The sequence below is a fragment of the Zingiber officinale genome, chromosome 8B (assembly GCF_018446385.1).
Source record: "Zingiber officinale cultivar Zhangliang chromosome 8B, Zo_v1.1, whole genome shotgun sequence".
NCBI lineage: Eukaryota > Viridiplantae > Streptophyta > Magnoliopsida > Zingiberales > Zingiberaceae > Zingiber > Zingiber officinale.
In genome coordinates, this window is record NC_056001.1 from 37,663,924 (window position 1) to 37,683,277 (window position 19,354).

Sequence of the window (19,354 nt, forward strand, 5' to 3'; positions counted from 1 at the left end):
GATGCAGCATTTTATTTTCCATATTATCTTTTTGAATTAAGTGAGCAACACAATTTGCATTTACAGTTGAAGCGTTTAAAAGTTGAAAACACGTTAATGATGAAGCCAAGTGTGCCTTTTTGTCTCATATGAGAAGTTCTAACTCAGTGCATAACAAATCTACAAAATCTGTTGTTGATGAGTGTAATTCGACATATAGATAAAGTTATGAATCAAGAATTTTCTGAACTGATTCAAAAGAATCAATTAAGGCTTGTAGCAATAATTGAGAGTGTTCGTTAGCTTAGTTAGCAAGCATGTAGATTGAGAGGTCATGATGAATCTTTAGATTCCCAAAATCATGGTAATTTCATTGAGATGCTAAAATTTTTGGGAAAATGGAACGCTAGTACTGACGATGTTATTTTAGAGAAAGCTCTGGGAAACACAAAGTTTACCTCATTAGAAATTCAAAAAGATGTCTTGCATATTATTGGTAACAGAGTCAGAAACATAATCTGTGATGAAATTGGAGATTCTAAATTTTATATTTTGGTGGATGAAGCGAAGGATGTATCTAACAAAGAACAAATGGCTATAATTTTTAGATTTGTTGATGTCCATGGTTTTTTACGGGAGCATTTTTTATAAATTGTGCATGTTCATGACACCACAGCTGCAACACTTACAAAAGAAATATGTGATGATCTCACTAAATATAATGTAGAAATACATAATATGCGAGGTCAAGGGTATGATGATGCTAGCAACATGCATGATGTTTTTAATGGATTGCAAGCTTTATTTCTTAAACATTGTCGTATGCATATTATGTGGATTGCTTTGCCCACTGACTCCAACTAGCGTTAGTTGCAGCTGTTGCAAATGAGATCTCTATATGGTTTTTCTTTTCAAATATGACGACTGTTGTTAATCTTGGTACATCTTCTGCCAAACACATTGTCGAGTTATAATCTGCTCAAGTTAATGAAATTACACATTTTGTTGCTGCTCATGAAAGCGAGACTAGACCAGGAGCTAATCAGATTGGTACTTTGCATCAAGCAGGAAATACTTGTTGGAGTTCCCATTTTAATTCTGTTTGTGACTTAATAAATAAGTATAATGCAACCATTGATGTACTTGAAAGCATTATCATTGATGGTTCATCTATTTCGATGCGTGGGGAAGCGGGTGGTTCCTTAATGGCGATAAAGTCTTTTGATTTCATTTTTATTTTGCATTTGAAACATAATATTATGGTGATCACAGATTTACTTTGTCGTGTCTTGCAACAAAAATCTCTTAATATCATAAATGCAATGGATTTGGTCTCTACAACTTAAGCACTTCTCCTAATGAGAAATGAAGGTTTTGATATTCTTCTTTCATATGTCAAATCATTTTGCACAAGATTGGATGTTGATATACCGGAGATGACTGCTTGTGTAACGACCCGCCTTCTACTAACTAGGCTGTAAGGCCGATCGTCACATTAATCTGTGCTAACTATTCCCTGACCATCAATAAATCTAAATGCGGAAGCTGTACTAATTGAAATTTTTCTAAGCTGCTAACATTTCTTGGTTCTATACATACGAAGGGATGTAAACTACCTATTCATAACATGTTTTACTTCCCCCCATGGCCAAGGAACTGAACTTAGACATTTTCCCGCTGATATTAGACCTCCCAATCGATCCATTGATCGATTGGAACATCGGATCGATCCAGGGATCCAGCACGCTACTGTGCTCGGGCAATAATTTGGATCGATCAGCTGATCGATCCAGGCTGGTCAATCGATCCAGTGATCGATCCCAGAGCTCTCTGTTCGCGACAGAAATTGCTGGATCGATCGGCTGATCGATCCAGAAACCTACTGTTCGCGGAGCAATTTGCCCAATCGATCAGCTGATCGATTGGGACCCCCCAATCGATCCACTGATCGATTGGGGTTTCTGATTTTGCAGTTAAGCTCTGATTTCAGCACTGTTTTGTGCCTCAATCCTATTACAAGTTCTAAAACGACTAGGAATCACTCTACCACTAACAAATAACATTCTAACATCATAAAAGAAGTGTTCTAAGCATAATAAAGTGCATGGTTAACTAATTCATGGCAATTAACATACTGAAGTGCAAAATACTAAAATACTGAAAAGTTCTAATGTTTAAACAACTTGCTAGAGTTTCCTAAGATCTTCTTTCCAAGTTCCTGCCCACACACATCCTCGTAGCATTGCCCTCCAGCCTCCGCTAGTCCATCTTTCCTTTACCTTTATCTGCAGTATAAGGAAAAGAAAGTATCTATAAGCTTTCGCTTAGTAAGAAACCATCTACCTCACTAAAACATGCATACGATGAGTTCATGCTTTTGAAAGATGTTGATTGAAAACATAATGGGGAATGCTAAGCATGGCATACTAACATACAGAACATAGAACTAAGAACTAATCATGGCCATAACTGAAGTATCAACAAGAAGTGACTAAACTGAACATAACTAAGTTAAACTGAGCTGAACTAGAACTGATTTAAAAGTATGATCACATGACTGATTGGGAGTTTGGAAAAACTATAATATAATAGATCAAAATACATAGTCATACTGCTAATGGGCCCGGCAACTGTACATGCTATGCGCGCATCCTTAACTAAACCCGGGGTTGCAAGTCCCGAATTTAGTAAGGTTTACTAGGTTATCTAAACCTAGGGACCGACTATGGGAGCCCAGCCCAATGGATATCTAATCTCGTACAGTGCCCCTACTGAAAGTAAAATATACTGGATCATAGCTAATTAATTTATCTTGCTTTTACTAGGTTATCTGAACCTAGAGGCGACTGTGGGTGCCCACCCATTGGACCGTAGTCTCATATATGCTGTAGCAATACTAACTAAGCTATTTTAAATGCTTCTATTGCATTACTGAGCTATTAAACATGCCTACTGTAGCATTTTACTGAGCTAAGCATTTTATCGAACACTTAGTGTGCCCCAACTCTCCCCTCTATTAGGGAGACCACCTCTAGGCACCCGACAACGTCTAGAATCTCCAACTGGAAGGAGGAAACGTGTCTGGCCCATCTAGAGGTGCTCAACTAAGTCCCTAAACCTGCGAGGAGGGTTAAATACACCTATGTGTCGAAAAGTCTGCATATAACCAATTTAAAAGCATGGAATCGTACGAAAAGCTACTTATACTGCAGGTGAGGGGTTTCTTACCTTGTGTGTTAGATTTATTACAAATCTAATCGCTAGAAATTCCGGTGGAGACGACTTCTCGACGATTCGCTCGCGTCCACGTGCTCTACTCGCGGAGGGGAACGTCCTTGTGCTGAAATCGTCGCCGGAAAGTGTCCTTGGGGCCCTAGGGAGAGAACCCTAGGTCTTCTTGGTGTGGCGCCGAGAGAAGGAGGAAGAGAAGAGAGGGGCGGCGTGCAAGGTCTCGGTGAAGAGGGAATTGCCGAACCAACACAAACCAAATAAACCAAACCAACTTAAGTTCTTAATTTATATTAAGTGGATAACTAGGCCCAACTTAAATATAAATATAAATGTTTCCCTTCTCTTTCAGCACGGCCCTGCTGGGTTCACCGGTTACTAAGGTTAACTAAAGGTTTAGCGGACCCGAGAGGTTCTGGGTTCGATTCTCGCTTAAGTCTTTTTATTCTTTTAATTATTTTTGCTACTACCGCTACTCGGAAAATTTCGGAAAAATATCTAAAAATTCCAGAAAAATAATAGAATATTTCTAAAAAATAATTTGAGAATTTTCGGGCGTTACAGCTTGTTATACACATTCTAGTTGTTCATGCCAACAAAAGGACACCATCATAGTTGAGCATCACTTTCATTATGATATATTTTTAATTGGAAGAGTTAAACTCTAGATTCAGTTATGAGACAATAGAATATATTTGGAAGTTGATGATGTGAAAGTTCTTCAATTGGAAACTGCAACTGGAGAGATAATTCGAGTCATTATTTGGCTGATTAGATACTTTTTCATGTTTGTCTCATTACCTACTATATATTTCAGTTGTGATCATCTCACTTAATAGTTTCTTTGCAGTATTCCATCAACTACTCTTTAACTCTCTTTCCCTAATTTTCTAATGTTAAGGGCAAATTGACCATCAATTCAAAGCCTGGGGTGAAGTTGGAGAATTTGGATGAATCTCTCCTTAGTAAAGCAACCACTACAAGAAAAATGTTCATAGACACTGGTGGAACAACAACAGTTTTAAGTAATTTTCAGTGTCTTTGAGTATTTTTAAACTGATTTTTTAAAAAAATGGTGTCTATGAGCGCATATTTTCGCTCATATACACCGGTTTTTTTACACGATGTATATGAGCTCCCTTTTGTTGGTAATAGACACCGATTTTAATAGCGTTTTTTAAAATTTGGTGTCTATGAGCGCTTCCTTGTCCTATCTACGAAACCGTATAGCAAAAAATACTGTAAAAAGTGATGTTAATTAATAAAAACCAATTAATTTTTCCCACCTATACTTAGCAAAAAATTTCAACTCTTCCCTCGAAACCTATACTTAGCAAAACCCCCCCCCCCCAAAAAAAAAAAAAAACCTAAACCTATATCGCGTTGTCCTCACCAATCCCACTCCGTCGTTTGCTACCACCATCACCATCTATAAATTGAGGGAGAGTTGCACTGTTTGATCCCTTCCGCCATCAATTCTCGACCTACGCGGTGGAAATCGGCGATCCGAGTTGTGGTTTTGGAGGGCAAAGAGTTGATTTTATGCTCGTCGCAGGTCCTGATCCTTAGTGTAGTAGGAAAGCGCCAGGGATTCTCTGATTCCATTCTCGATGACTGGCAACAGGGGCAATGCCCCCTCTGACCCGTCATCCAATGTCTCATTAAGGACCTCGAAGGTTATTGTTTCTTCTCCACTTCAATCCTTTCCTCTTTTTATTTGTTTTTTATTTTCATTTTGGTTCCTTTCAAGGAAGGGAAGGCAAACTTTTTTCCTTTTTTTAAAAAAATGTTGAAAAGGAGGGGATGGCAAGTTGCCCGCATGAAATCGGCTTAGAGATAGCGTTACATGAAATTTGGTGGAAGCAAGCAAAGAATCCATGTGTGAACATATATATGAATTTGATGCCCTCCTTTTTTGGGTGCAAAGCCCATGAAGAATTTTACGATTGAGGACTTGGATCGGAAGGACAACTTTGATGGTCATCTGAATCCTTATTCTCGATGCCCTGGGGAACCAGATTGCTAGCACTACTTGAGGACTGGCTCATATAGTTTTGGAAGCAAGTTCAAGTATAACCATCCTAGTTCCACAGAAGAGGTGATATCAGCAATGAGTGATGGCAAAGATTTTATTGCTATCAATAGTAAGTTAGTTAAATAATATCTAACTGCCTTTTGTGCAGGAAACTAAGAATAGAGATGAACTGCCCCAAGAGAATCAGCTTGACTGCCAGGTTTGTTGTTTTTGCTATCTAATAAAGTTTATTTCTGATTTAACTTGGAATTATACAACATCTTCTTCATCTTCTTCATTTTTCAAGTTGAATAATTCTTTCATATCAGTAAAATCAACTACTAGGAAATGAGAACACACACACAAAAGATGGTTGCATAGCATGTATCTATCATTTTGAATGTGACTTCTACAAACACATTGTATTTGCCATTTTGAAGTAGAAATATGAAACTGTGGTTGCTAATTATGGATTCCATATCTACAAGAATATTCATGTTGATTGAATGCATCTTCAGAAAATCAATTTTCAATGATTAATCATTTGTAACCATGGTGTACCCAAATGAAAAAAAAAACTCCCGTGGTACTGGATGATTCTTCTCCTAGGTTCTTGAGTATGCTTTTAGCATTGAACTTTTACTACAAATATATATACCAATAGATTGAATTCTCTAGATATGGTAGATTGAGGACATCAAAATCAACCATAACAAAATTGGCAAGGAATCTGTGAATTAGCAAGTTCTTGATATCATTTAATCTATATACTCTCTTTTGTCATAAAAGAAGTATTTCCTCAAGGTAAATATATTTGTAAGAAATTTTCAAGAATAATCTGTTTAGTTCATATAAGGAACCTACCTTTGATTTTGCAGACCATCTCATTGTCTTTCTCCATATACTGAACATGTTTAAGGATTCTCAAACAACGCAATGTGCTGAATCAATTAAAACCTTTTTCTTTTCTATCAGTTCATCAAATGGAACTATTGGTGTGGGAAGCATCAGATGATTGAACCCGTATTTTGATAATAGCAAAGGGTTCAAAGTTAAAGTTACTTATTGTCTAACAAATCTGAATGAGCTTGCAGGAAAATCCTAAGTTTTCTTAGGCAAAAGTCCTACCTGTAGTTAGGCCGGTGGAAAACTCTAGGGGGAGTAACCCTAGGTCCTAGGGGGAGGTAACCCTAGTAGAAAGTATTGGCGGGTCGAGCGCTTTGGGCAAAATCCTAGAGTCGGAGACTCTAGGTGAAAATCCTGGTGGTCACGGACCAGGTGAAACACTAGATGGGTCGGGGATTAAACATCCAGCGGGAAGTCCTAAAGTCTCGGGCACTAAGCAAAAGTCCAGTCGGTCTGGAGGACCGTTTTGGCAGTAGGTAAACTCTTGTGAGAGGAGTAGGTGAGAACGCGTTTCCCGGTGAGGAAACAGTAGGCGTCAGTTCGACCTAGGATTTTCGAAGGAAATCTAAGTCAGAATGGGACAGTCCGAAGGCTGTCAAAAGTAGTTTTACTTAATTAATTGTTTTACTTAATTAATTGTTATGTGTCTAACTCTATTTTGCAGAAGACTAACACTTTATTGCAGGGTTAGATTCGACCTTTATTGGTCGTCCGAATGTCTGGATTGGTCTATCGAACCCCAGTACAGCAGGATCATATTTTCATAGATCAGACCGAGTTCGACCGAGGGATCGATCGACCGAACCTCGGGATCGGTCAATCAAACTGAGGATAAGAGGTGAAGTGGTCAAGACGAGTTGATCGAACCAGATGAGCTGTGGATTGGTTGATCGAACTGCGGGATCGGTCGACCGAACAAAGGTTTATCCGAAGCGGCAAAATCTGGATGGGAAGTTGGGATAATCCAAGCAGGATCGGTCGATCAAACCAAGGGATCGGTCGACTGATCAATGACGAGTCAAATCTGATCCCAAGATCAGTGGATCTGGATCAAGTCTGGGTTGGTTATAAAAGGAGGGCTCGACCAGTTGCTTCGACAACACAACAATTCCAAGATCAAGAACGAACAATTGTTGCTCTCTCCTACACTCATCAACTGCTACGCCGACAATTGACGTTCCTTGCCAACATCTTTATATTGTCAATAACTTAGTTTTAATATTGCAATTGTAATTGATCTTGTAAAGATTTCTCAAGCTTATAGTGATTGTCCATAAAAAGCACTCTCATGTGCGGGCCTTGGAGTAGGAGTCGTCACAAGCTCCGAATCAACTAACTCTTGGTGTTCCTGATTATGCTCTTTACCTCTTTACTTTCCGCTGCAATTCTTACTCTGTGTTTTTCGAAACGAACGTGAAAGCCACGCATGCTATCCCGCCCCCTTCTAACACATCTACGATCCTACAGGAACACGGTTTCTTTTTTTTCCATTTCTTTGTTTACATTTGGTTTTCTTAAATTTTCTGTTGTAGTTTTTCCTCAAAAGTGGGTTTTGTAAGAATGGTATAATCTGCAAGTACCATCATCCAAAAGACAAGCATGCAATCTACTTACCCCTATTGAATTCTTTTGGTCTGCCACTTCACAAGGTATTAATATATTTTTATCTTGGCTCTTTATTTTGAAATTTACAGAGTAATTTTATGAATCATCTCTTTTGTTTACTTGAGTTTGGTTAATGGGTATTTTATCTGGTTTAGTAGGATATGAAGTCATGTTCCTACTTTATGAAAACTGGATCTTGTAAATTTGGAATTGAGTGCAAGTATGATCATCCTCAGCCTAACAATATCAGAGCCATGTTTCATGGATCGGGGCCTTCAATTTATGGCTATGCTGGATTTTCTACAACAACAGGACCACACTTAACTGGTGGATATTCTGCATGGCTTACATCATAGCCCCCTTACGTGACTAGTTCTTATATAGAAGGACTCCCTGCTTATAGTTTTCTGGCGCTCCCAACTAACCAAACCACCATGCCTATCCAGCCCTCTTGCACATACATGGTTAGCACCTAGTTTGTGGAACCACTAGACTTAAATCCAATGGTTACTTAAATATCATTACACTTGAATATTAGTGCTTAGTAGCTGAGACTCAAAACTTGCCATATCTTTCACATTGATTGTGAATAAATTTTTTTTTGTTTAATCTAAGGTGTGACTAATCTTTGTTGGTGTTAACTTGATTCAGAGATTCCTTATTTTACTAATATACTAGTTGTCCTACCAGTTATGCCTTAAGGAAAATTTGTTGAATTTTCCAACAATGCTTTAGTGTCAAATTAAAGAAAGTACTTGATCAATAATCTTTTAGTAATTCAAGCACTAAGGTCAGCTGGTACATTCAAAATATTTCTTTGCAAAGTGATTAGTACTTGGTTTTACTAATAATTATTTATGTATTTTTATAATTTATAAATCTCAAGTACTCTACAGTTAAAATTGATGAAGTGTGGTTCAAGTGGACTGAATGCATGCTAGATTACATTTGAGTAGGAAAGGTATTCAATTTTTAAAAGCTTTGGAGGATGCATTCATTTTCATGAAATGTAATATGTGGATATTGACTTGATGTGTATCTCTACAATATCTATTAGCTTTTTATGTTGCGAGAAGAATATTTATGTGTTGGTTACATCGGTGGATATTGAGTTAGTATGTTCAAATACATCGTGCATTTTTATTTGTGATTTGCTTGGTGAATTTATTATATTAATTTAATTTTATACTATTGAAAATCATATCAATTTCATACTCTTGCTCGATCATAATTTACAAACAGTAGGAAAAAAACAAGTGCTATTACAGCAGTTTTAACTTTAATGACATCGGTTTTGAAACGTTGTTGTTAAGTAAAACTACTCCGGTTAATAATCGATTCGGAAGCTGGTGTCGTTAAGTGATACTATATCGGTGAAAACCAGTGTCTAAAATGTCAGACATTTTATAGCACCTTCATAAACACCAGTCGATTTTATCTTAGACACCGGTGGAAAATCGCTGTCTATAAGTGTGTGTGTGTGTGCGCGCGCGCGCCCCCGACATAACGGGTCATTTTACTAGGTCAAATGACATTAGTTAGTAATTGACTTCTTTTCCAATACACGTGGGGCAGTCTTAGAGAGGCTTGGGATAGCGATTACCAATAATGAATTTTATAATATTCTTGCTTCGACACTACCCGAGTACATCCAACCCATCTAAATTGACACCCCTATCCACAAGCATATATATATATATATATATATATCCCCACATAACGAGCCGCTTTGCTAGGTCAAATGACATTAATAATTTACTTCTTTTTCCAATACACGTGGGGCAGTCGAGGTTTGGGATAACGATTACCAGTAATGAATTTTAAACCTTAGATATTAATTGCTAGTCAATTATATTGATAGTGATTACTAAACTTTATACACCTATCTCATCACATTGTATGGGAATCAATCATGTTTGATGTCGCAATCTTAATTACAAAAAGAGGGATTCTATAATAACTAAAATAATAGAATAGATATTTGTTGGGATTTAGCAAGCTAAATACTCTTAAAGCGTAGCGGAAAATTAACTAGATCCTCTGCCAAAAGATCCATGCGAAGGATAAAAAAATACATATATTAAGTTTGATTAGATTTATACCTTTGTTGTGTGCCCTTCTCAATCCCGGCAGTAAATTTTCTTTAGATGCAGATCTCAGCGCGATCAAGTGGCCGCACCTCTATGGTATCCACACTAACATGTTTCGTCCATCGCACGAACACAGCTTTGGAGAAGAACCACCACTATGGTGCTAATCATTCATGGAGAGTTCAGTCAAGCATGAAGAAGAAGGATCGAGGAAGAAGAAGGAGAAGCTCAAGAGTCACTCCAATTCTCATCTAATGAAAATTCCATCCAAAAATCCTATTTATATTCATCCATAAATACCAAGGATTTTTCTCTTTGTCTTCCTCTTAATGGGTTGGATTATTATATTGGATTAACCATTAATCCAATAACCCAATAAGTCTAACCTATTGAGTCTAACACATCAATCCAATGTGTCTAATTCGGATTGGACTTAATCCAATGAGTGAGTTCATTCGAGTCTAACTCAATGAGTAACCCAAAAAGCCTAATCATCTCATAATTGGCTCTTAGGGATAATTACTAACAATCTTCCACTGGCACTAGTGTCAATCACCACTAAGATGACACCAATACTTTGGATTTACCCATTATTCTTAATATCCTTAGTATTTTAGTCAAATTAAAATACTCATCTCCAAACTAACATATTCTTTGTGTGTGATCCAATAGACTCTCGTAACGTTAGCAATGTATCCAAATCAACATTTGCGATACATAAGCAATGAGTGGCATCTAGCAATGTATCATTGCTACCCAAATGATGAGAATGTCGAGATCCGACTTAACATTTTCGTGTCTATTTTCTTGTATTACTCAATCCTTCTATTCTTGATATTTAGATTAAGTCGACGGGTTGACCGTGTTAGAGTGTATAATAAAAGCCTAGCTTTTTGTAAATATTTATTTTTGAAATAAAAGAATCACATTGGTCAAATGTCTACATTTATATGCTAAGTATAGTTATTCAATTAATTTATATTGTAGATAACATGGTATGTAGTGTCACACACAGAAATTCATGTTATCAGTTCCTTATAAATTATAAACAGTAGCTCACTACTAAGATAGATAGGAACAAACCATTGGAATAGTCGTAGTGTAATTTGGTATTAGTTTATCTTAACTATAAAATTATACTAGTACACTATGAGTGTATTGAGCATGACCATTTGAGGTAGCTTCTTTTTATACTAACTAAATAAAAGAACAAGACCTCTGTTATTATGGAAGTGTGTGCTCTTAATCCTAATATAATAACAAGCACATATACTTAATATTTATTTCTTTAATTTATCAAAGGGTGTGATTTAGTTCAATAAATCAATAGGCCCGATAAGTTGGGAAATAATATTATTTATAGTGTGTGTTGCTGATTATAAAAGGAAACTGTGTCCTAGGAATCTAGGTTGATGATGTCCCTAAGAGGAGCTCATAAGGATTGTCATGTAAACCCTGCAGGTGGACTTAGTTCGACATGACAATGAAGTTGAGTGGTACTACTCTTGGAGCTAGATATTAATTAAGTGAGTTGTCAGTAACTCATTTAATTAGTAGGCATTCTATATCTTAAACACAGGAATATTAACACACTTATGATAAGAAGGAGCCCAAAATGTAATTTGGGATTGGTGCGGTAGTTCAATAATAGCTCTTTAGTGGTATGAGTTATTATTGATAAACTTGAGTTGGGTGTTCGGGGCGAACACGGGAAGTTCAAGTTCATCGGGAGACCATAATCAATTCCTCCTCTCAGTCCCTATTGTAGCCTCTTATATATAGCCTTATATCTACCCAAATCCTAGTCTCTTAGCCCATGCTAGGGGTTGGCCCCTATCCTTGCTTGGAGCCCAAGCAAGGGGTCGGCCAAGCCAAGCTTGGTGCTTGAGCTAGGGCCGGCCAAGCCTTGCTTGGTGCCCAAGCAAGGGGTTGGCCAAGTATGAAAAGGGAAGAGAGATTTTATTAAAAATAAAATTTTGATAAAATCTTTCCTTTTATGTTTTCATCCACATGGTTTTAAAATCTTTCCTTTTATAAATTTTCTACAAAGGATTAAAAGAGAGATTAGATATCTTTCCTTATTTGTAGTTATCTTGAAAGAAAGATTTTAATTTTTTTGACAAAACTTTCCTTTTTGTAACCATGATATAAAAGGAGTTTTATTTTTATCTCTTATCTTTTATAGATATCCATAAAAGTATTTAAAAGAGAGAGATTTTAATTTATAATACATTCCTTTTATAGCCAACCACAAAAGGGATTTATAAAAGAGATATTTTAATTTTTGTTTAAAATCTTTCCTTGTTTAGTTTTACAAGAGGTGGTCGGCCAATATAAAGGAATAAAAGGAAGATTTATTTTTGTTATAAAACTTTCCTTTTTTGGATTCACCAAGGAATATAAAAGAGGGGGAGAGGGTGCCTTCATGAGACACACAATCTATTCTATTGTTCCTCTCCTCCATCCTTGGTGGTCAGCCCTACCTCTTCTCCTTCTCTTCTTCATTGTGGCCGGCGGCATCTTCCTTGGTGGAGCACTTGGTGACCGATAGCTTAGAGGTGAAGAAGTAGAGGAAGGAGGCATTGTTTTCTAGCATCCCTTGGAGCATTGTGGTGGTGGCCGAAACTTGGAAGCAAGGAGGGCTTTGGTGGTTTTCTTCTTGGTAGATCGTCGCCCACACGATGTCCAAGAAAAGAAGAGGAATACAATAGAAGATCAAGAGGTTGTTGCTTACAAAGAAAGGTATAACTAGTAGTTTTATTCCGCATCATACTAGTTTTCTTTGTATGGATTTTGAAATACCAAACACAAGAGGCTTACGATTCTAGGTTATCGAATTTATGTTTTCAATTTTGTGTTTCTTTTGTTTTTTGAACTTGTGATTCGATTGTTCCTTTTGGTTAAACCTAGGGTTACTATAAGAAAATTAAATATTAAATTTCGTTGAAAGGCTTTATCTAGGAAGTAGTGGATGCCCATACCCAAGAAGGTCTAGTGTCTCGCCATGTTTAACTTGGAAGCCAATCTCTGAAATTAATATTTAATTGAATTTGTAATATGGGTGGATTTGGATCAATAATGTTAAGCATCGTTTGCAATCCAAGTCTAAACTGTTGGTGCAACATCTCTCAGGTCAAGGTTGACCTGGTTGACCAAGCTTGAGTCTTGGTTTGGGTTTCGATGTTTGACAATACAAGGTTGATTGAAGAAGAGTCAAGTAAGTCAAGGATTGACCGGATACGTGACTGGGAAGTCCTAACTGGGATGTTAGGCGAAATGAAAGTCTTGGTGAGTGAAGCCAGGCAGCAGAGAAATCCTAGTTAGTGAAGCTAGGTGAAAGTCCTGGTGAGTGAAGCCAGGCAGAAGAGAAGTCCTAGTGAGTGAAGCTAGGCAGATTGGAAGTCCTGGTGAGTGACGCCAGGCATGATGAAGAAAAGTCCAAGTAGGTCAAAGGGATTGACCGGATACTTGGCACAAAGAAAAGTCCAAGTAGGTCAAAGGGATTGACCGGACACTTGGTGAGGGAGTCCCAGCAGGTCAAGGAAGTGACTAGATGTTAGGCATGACGTACCAACAGGGTAAGGTTGACCGAATGTTGGTTTGGGAGGCTTGGGACTTGGTTTTGGGTAAAAACCAAGAGCTGGATCAATCAGTAGATCGATCAGTGGATCGATCAGTGGATCGATCCAGGCAGTTTCCCAGCGCACAGAAAGCCTCTGGATCGATCAGTGGATCGATCCAGAGGTCCCAATCGATCAGTGGATCGATTGGGACGCTGCTGCTTCGCGCGATAAGCGCTGGATTGATCCAGGCGTTTTTCCAGATCACAGAGGCGCTCTGGATCGATCCGTGGATCGATCCAAAGCCTCCCCGATCGATTAGGAGCATTCCAATCGATAAGGATTCGACCGTTAGCGTCGATTTAAGCCGCAGGTGTTCATTTCCTTCGGCATCGCTTCCACGACAGAGCTCATATCTTCACCAGCGACTCCACAGAGCTCTCCACGCCAGTTCTTGGAGGTTCTTCCAAGTCAAGAGGCAGATCTATTGCAAGAGGAAGAAAGCTAGGGTTAGGGTTTTCTTGTACTCATTGTAAGCTTTGTGTTTGTATTTTGGATTCTTTCCCCTTCTTCTTGTAGTGTGAACTTGTAGGGCTTCTCCACCTTCGGTAGTTACTAAAAAGGAGGGTTTTATTAGTGGAGGGTGCGTGAGTAGGTGTGGATCCTTGGACTAGTCACCTCTTGTGAGGTGGATACTAAGTAAACCAACCTTGTTAGCGTGTGTGGTTTGTTTCTTGTATTTCCGCTGCGCATCTTTGAAGAAACAAGCAACGACGAGCACCTAGCATGCGACGAGCTATTCACCCCCCCCCTCTAGCTACTTTTCGGTCCCAACATAAACCACTAAGAACAGATAAATTGAATTTGGAATCAGTAATGTTAAATTCTGTTTGTGATTCCAAATTTAATTTCTAAAGAACACAATAGGTTGTTAGGAAAGGTTCAGGACTTGTACAAAATTTTTGTATAGGGGAACCCGTACGATATTCCGAGTAGCAACCAACAGACCGAATATCTGGCACGAAGCCCAGCTAGGTCGACGGGCCGACGGATAGCTGGCACGAAGTCCAGCTAGGTCAACCGACCAGATAGCTGGTAGGAAGTCCAAAAAAAAAGCAACGAAGAAAGAAGGCATTGAAGGCAACCTGGTCCGAGTCGTCAGACGAATCTGAGACTGACGAAGAAGAACCGGTAAGCTTCCTCGCATTACCAGTACAAGCAAACATCGTTGAAACTGAGTCCGAGTTCGAATCTGAAACCGAGAGCGAGTCAGAGACCGAGTCCGAGCAAAGCCATGGATCCGCATTCGTTTCCAAAGGCCCGAACCCCACTGTAAGTTCTCTACTCGCCGAGACTCAATTTGATGACTTGCAAAAACTAGTACCTTACTTATTAAAGAAGCTGGCAAAATCCAACGTTCGGGTCAAGTCGCTCCAAAAGGAGGTAACATCCCTTAAAGAGTCGACTGACTTGAGTTCTTTAAATGAGCCAGTTCAAATTGGAAGTTCAACTCAAGTCCAACAACTTGAGGAAGAAAATTCCAATTTGAAAATTCAAATTAAAGAACTCAAGGGCACGTTAGAACAGTTCACTTTGGGTTCCAAGAATCTAGATCTAATTCTTGGAAAACAGCAAGTCGTTTACAATAAATTTGGATTTGGATTTAAAACCAAAAGAAAATATAAATCATATCTATCCCTAGTTAATAGAAACATAGCCCAAGCATGGGTCCCCAAGTCAAACTTGGTTAGTCAAGTTGGACTTGGAACATATTGGGTTCCCAAGGATCAGATCCATTACCTTGATAGACCATATCGAGGCTATATTCAGGGGGAGCTAATAAAAAGACTATTTTTATCATAAAATGAATTGTTTGATGCTTGAACTTTCTACTTTTTAATATGCATGTTTAAATCAGGATAGTTTAAGGACCTAGGCATAATTTACACTTGCCCAGTTAAACCTAGGGATTTCAAAAAGTAAATTAAATACATAATTTCTTTGAGCGGCTCTGTCTAGGAAGTGGTCGATGATCCCATATCCAAGAAGGCCTAGTGCCTCGCCACAACCTGAGAACCAATCCTTGAAATGTGTGTTTAATTGACTAATTGAAAACCCTAAGTTTAACTCAAATGTAAATTAAACCTTAGAAATAACCAAAATTAAAAGATAATTATCTCACAAAATTACTTAAGATTACCTGATTGATAACCTAGAATCGGCTGAGATGGATCTAGGTTGAACTTAGTCTAAAATAATTTTAATAAATTTGATTAAGTAATCTTAAATAAATTTAATTTAATTAACTCAATTAACTCAATTTAAATAGTTAACAATCTTAACTTAATTAATCAAATTTATTTAACTCAATCAAATAAATTAAATTTATTTAATTTCAAAATTCTTTCAAAATCATTTGAAAAAGTACTTAAAAATACTTTGAAAATTATTTCAAAATCATTTGAAAAATTACTTAAAAATACAAAATCATTTGAAAAATTACTTTAAAATACTTTGAAAATTATTTCAAAATCATTTGAAAAATTACTTTAAAATACTTTGAAAATTATTTCAAAATCATTTGAAAAATTACTTAAAAATACTTTGAAAATATTTCAAAATCATTTGAAAAATTATTTAAAAATACTTTGAAAATTATTTCAAATTCTTCTAAAAAGCTTTCAAAAGAATTTAGCATAGTGTTTCTCAAAATAATTATTTAAAGAAGCTAAGTTTTTGTTGACAGTACTAAGGTTTTTCAAAATACTTTCAAAATTAACTAAGTGTTTTTCAAACATTTTTTAAAATTTAGCTACTCTTCGGGGGGAGCTAAAAATTACATGAAAAATAGAATCCTTCTCCCTATGTAATTTCTTTTTGATTTATGTCAAAGGGGAAGAGAGATCAAAGTTAAGTAAGGAGGGAATATAAGGAATTTTTCTTTTCTTATCTCATTTATTCCTTTGCTTTAAATTCCTAATATTACTGCTATATTTTCTTAACTTTGAAGGAATATAAGGAATTTTTCTTTTCTTATCTCATTTATTCCTTTGCTTTAAATTCCTAATATTACTGCTATATTTTCTTAACTTTGAATTATATTGTCATAATAAAAAAGGAGGAGATTGTTGGTGCTGGAAGCATCAATGATCGAACCTATGTTTTGATTATGTCAAAGGGGTCACAGTTAAGATGTTTTGTTATCTGATATCTTGAATGAGCATTGCAGGAAAGTCCTAAGTTTACTTTGGCAAAAGTCCTAACTGCGGTTAGGTAAAGGGAAAACTCTAGGGGACGGTAACCCTAGGTCATAGGGGGTGGTAACCCTATGCGGAAAGTCTTGGCAGATTGGAGCTTCGGGCAAAAATCCTAGGGGGCGGTAACCCTAGGTTAAAATCCTGGTGTCGCGAACAGGGTAGAAGTCTAGATGGGTCGAGGACCGGACAATCAGCATGAAGACCAGAAGCATCGGAAGCTGAGCAAAAGTCCAGTCGGTCTGGAGGACCGAACTAGCAAAAGGTAACTCTCCTGAGTGGAGTAGGTGAGGACACGTTCCTCGGTAGAGGGAACAGTAGACGTCGGTTCGACCTAGGGTTTCCGGTAGGAAATCTGAAGTCAGAACCGGACAGTCCGATGACTGTCAAGTATTCAATTTATCATAGTTATGGTATTTTGTGCTAACTTTGTGTTGCAGGGTATTGTTTGGGACTAACATATCTTGCAGGTGCAAAGAAGCAACCTTAAGCCTCGGATGAATAGTGTTCGAGGCGCCTCCATGGAGCTTGGAGGCGCCTCGGGTGCAAAGCAGGAGCTGGCTGCGAAGCAGTGCTGGAGGCGCCTCGGATGAAGCTGGAGGCGCCTTGGAGTGGATTGGAGGCGCCTTCAAGTGGATGAGGTGCAACCTGTTCTGTGCTGATCCACGCGGGTGACTCGGGAGGCTTGGAGGCGCCTTGGATGGTAATTGAGGTGCCTCCAGCAGTGTATAAAAGGAGATCCCTGAGCTCCGAAATTACGATTCTGTCGTCGATATAATTCTTTTATTGTTATTGCACTTATTGTAATACATCTTTGTACAATCTTTGCGCGATATAGTTGTTGCCCACAGAAAGTGATCAACGATCACGGGCCTTGGAGTAGGAGTCGCCCTAGGCTCCGAACCAAGTAAAATCTTGGTGTCCTTTATCTTTTGTGTGTGCTTGGTTTATTATTTCTGTTGCGCTTTCTCGAACGATTTCCGAATTACGAAACGCGAATAAGCCACGAGTGTTATTCACCCCCCCCCCCCTCTAGCACGATCTCGATCCAACAGTATGAACTATGTAATTGGGCATTTTCCTATGTAATGAAGTGCTTATATCATGATCTATGTGTTGTGCTTTGTATATGTTTGACGAAATATATGTGAGGTCAATCCATGTGATGTAGGGGTTAGGTCACCATGTAGAGGAAGATCCTTGGAATGTAAGATCATGGGACCTTGTGACAAAAGGTATCCCTTACTTTCTACGGTAATTCCTTGAAACGGGGATCGACTCTTTACTAGGAAAGCTAATTAGAGTTTAAAGGGTTCTCTCAAATTAATGTTAGGAAGTGATCTGCGTAATCTAGGAACGTAGGACTGTGGGACCTTGTGTGAGAAGGATGATCCCTATAATTGGACTTCCTAAATTACTTCTTCTACTTAATTGCATTAATTTACCGTTAAAAAGTGAACTGTGTAATTTAGGAACGTAGGACCGTGGGCCCTTGTGACAGAAGGATGATCCCTATAATCGGACTTCCTAAGTTACCTCTTCTACTTAATGGCGGTAGAACTTGGGTAAACTCTTCGGTGTAATCTTCGCGGGATTGTATCGGACTCTAGTTGGAATTCCTACACAAGTGTAAGCATGGAGTTAGGTAAATGAACAATGCATTGGGACATTAACTGGCATTGCAACGAAACTTAAATCCTAGTATCTATCACCTATCATCCATCCTCACTCACCCTCTTTACTCTCTCTCTCTTTTCTCTTCTCTTTCTCTTTAGAGTTTGTTAACAACTTTAGATTATCTAGATAATTCATCGTACGAAGTTAATCAGTGCTTAATCAACAGTCCTTGTGGATACGATAATCTTTTATATTACTGACGATGTAACCGTACACTTACGGTTCGTAACAATGAGAGAGACCAGATGCCGCCAACAGAAATGGCATTGGTTCGAAGCCGAATAAAGATAATTTTTCTTGATTTACGTGGTTTATTATATTTTTCATTGAGGTTAGATGAGCGTTTATATTCCTTCCACATAGTACTAGGTTGGCTATGCTTTGTATTGTTATAAAGGTGCCTTGATTTGGTAAATTCAAGATTGTTTTGTTCTCTTGTAATATTTTTCTTAGATGTAAGAAATTGTGCTTTTTTTTCTACAGTCCATCTTATGCTCCTGTTATACAAATACCAATTGGCTAGCTTACTTGAATGAGGAAATTCCCACGTTCTAAAATTTTATTAGCATTCCCAATGTTTTTCTTTCTAATACCAAATCTAAGCCGATTTTAAGCTTTTTTTTTTAAATGAAATTTTTATCGTTGATATTAAATAAATTTATATCTTTGATATGGTTCAAACTGTTTTGCATGAATTAGTGAAACTATAAGGTACTACTATAAAGGATATCTCTTTATGGGAGCCTCAGCAGATCATATTTGCTTATATTGACCTAAATCTTTTGGTAAATTTGATAGGGTAAGGTGATCTTGAGTTATAATTTTCTTTGTTATTATAAGTGTGGATAGGGTATAATTTTCTTTATAGTATAAGTCTTTGTTAGTTATGTTGGTGGCAACAAGTGGCGATATACTTGATGTTTATGATATTATTTTTGTTTGAATTATGGATTGATTTTTATTCTTCTTGTAATACAAGTAAAATAAATTATGAATACATTAGTACTTTCCGATTTGTCTCCTTTTGACCACTACTGATAT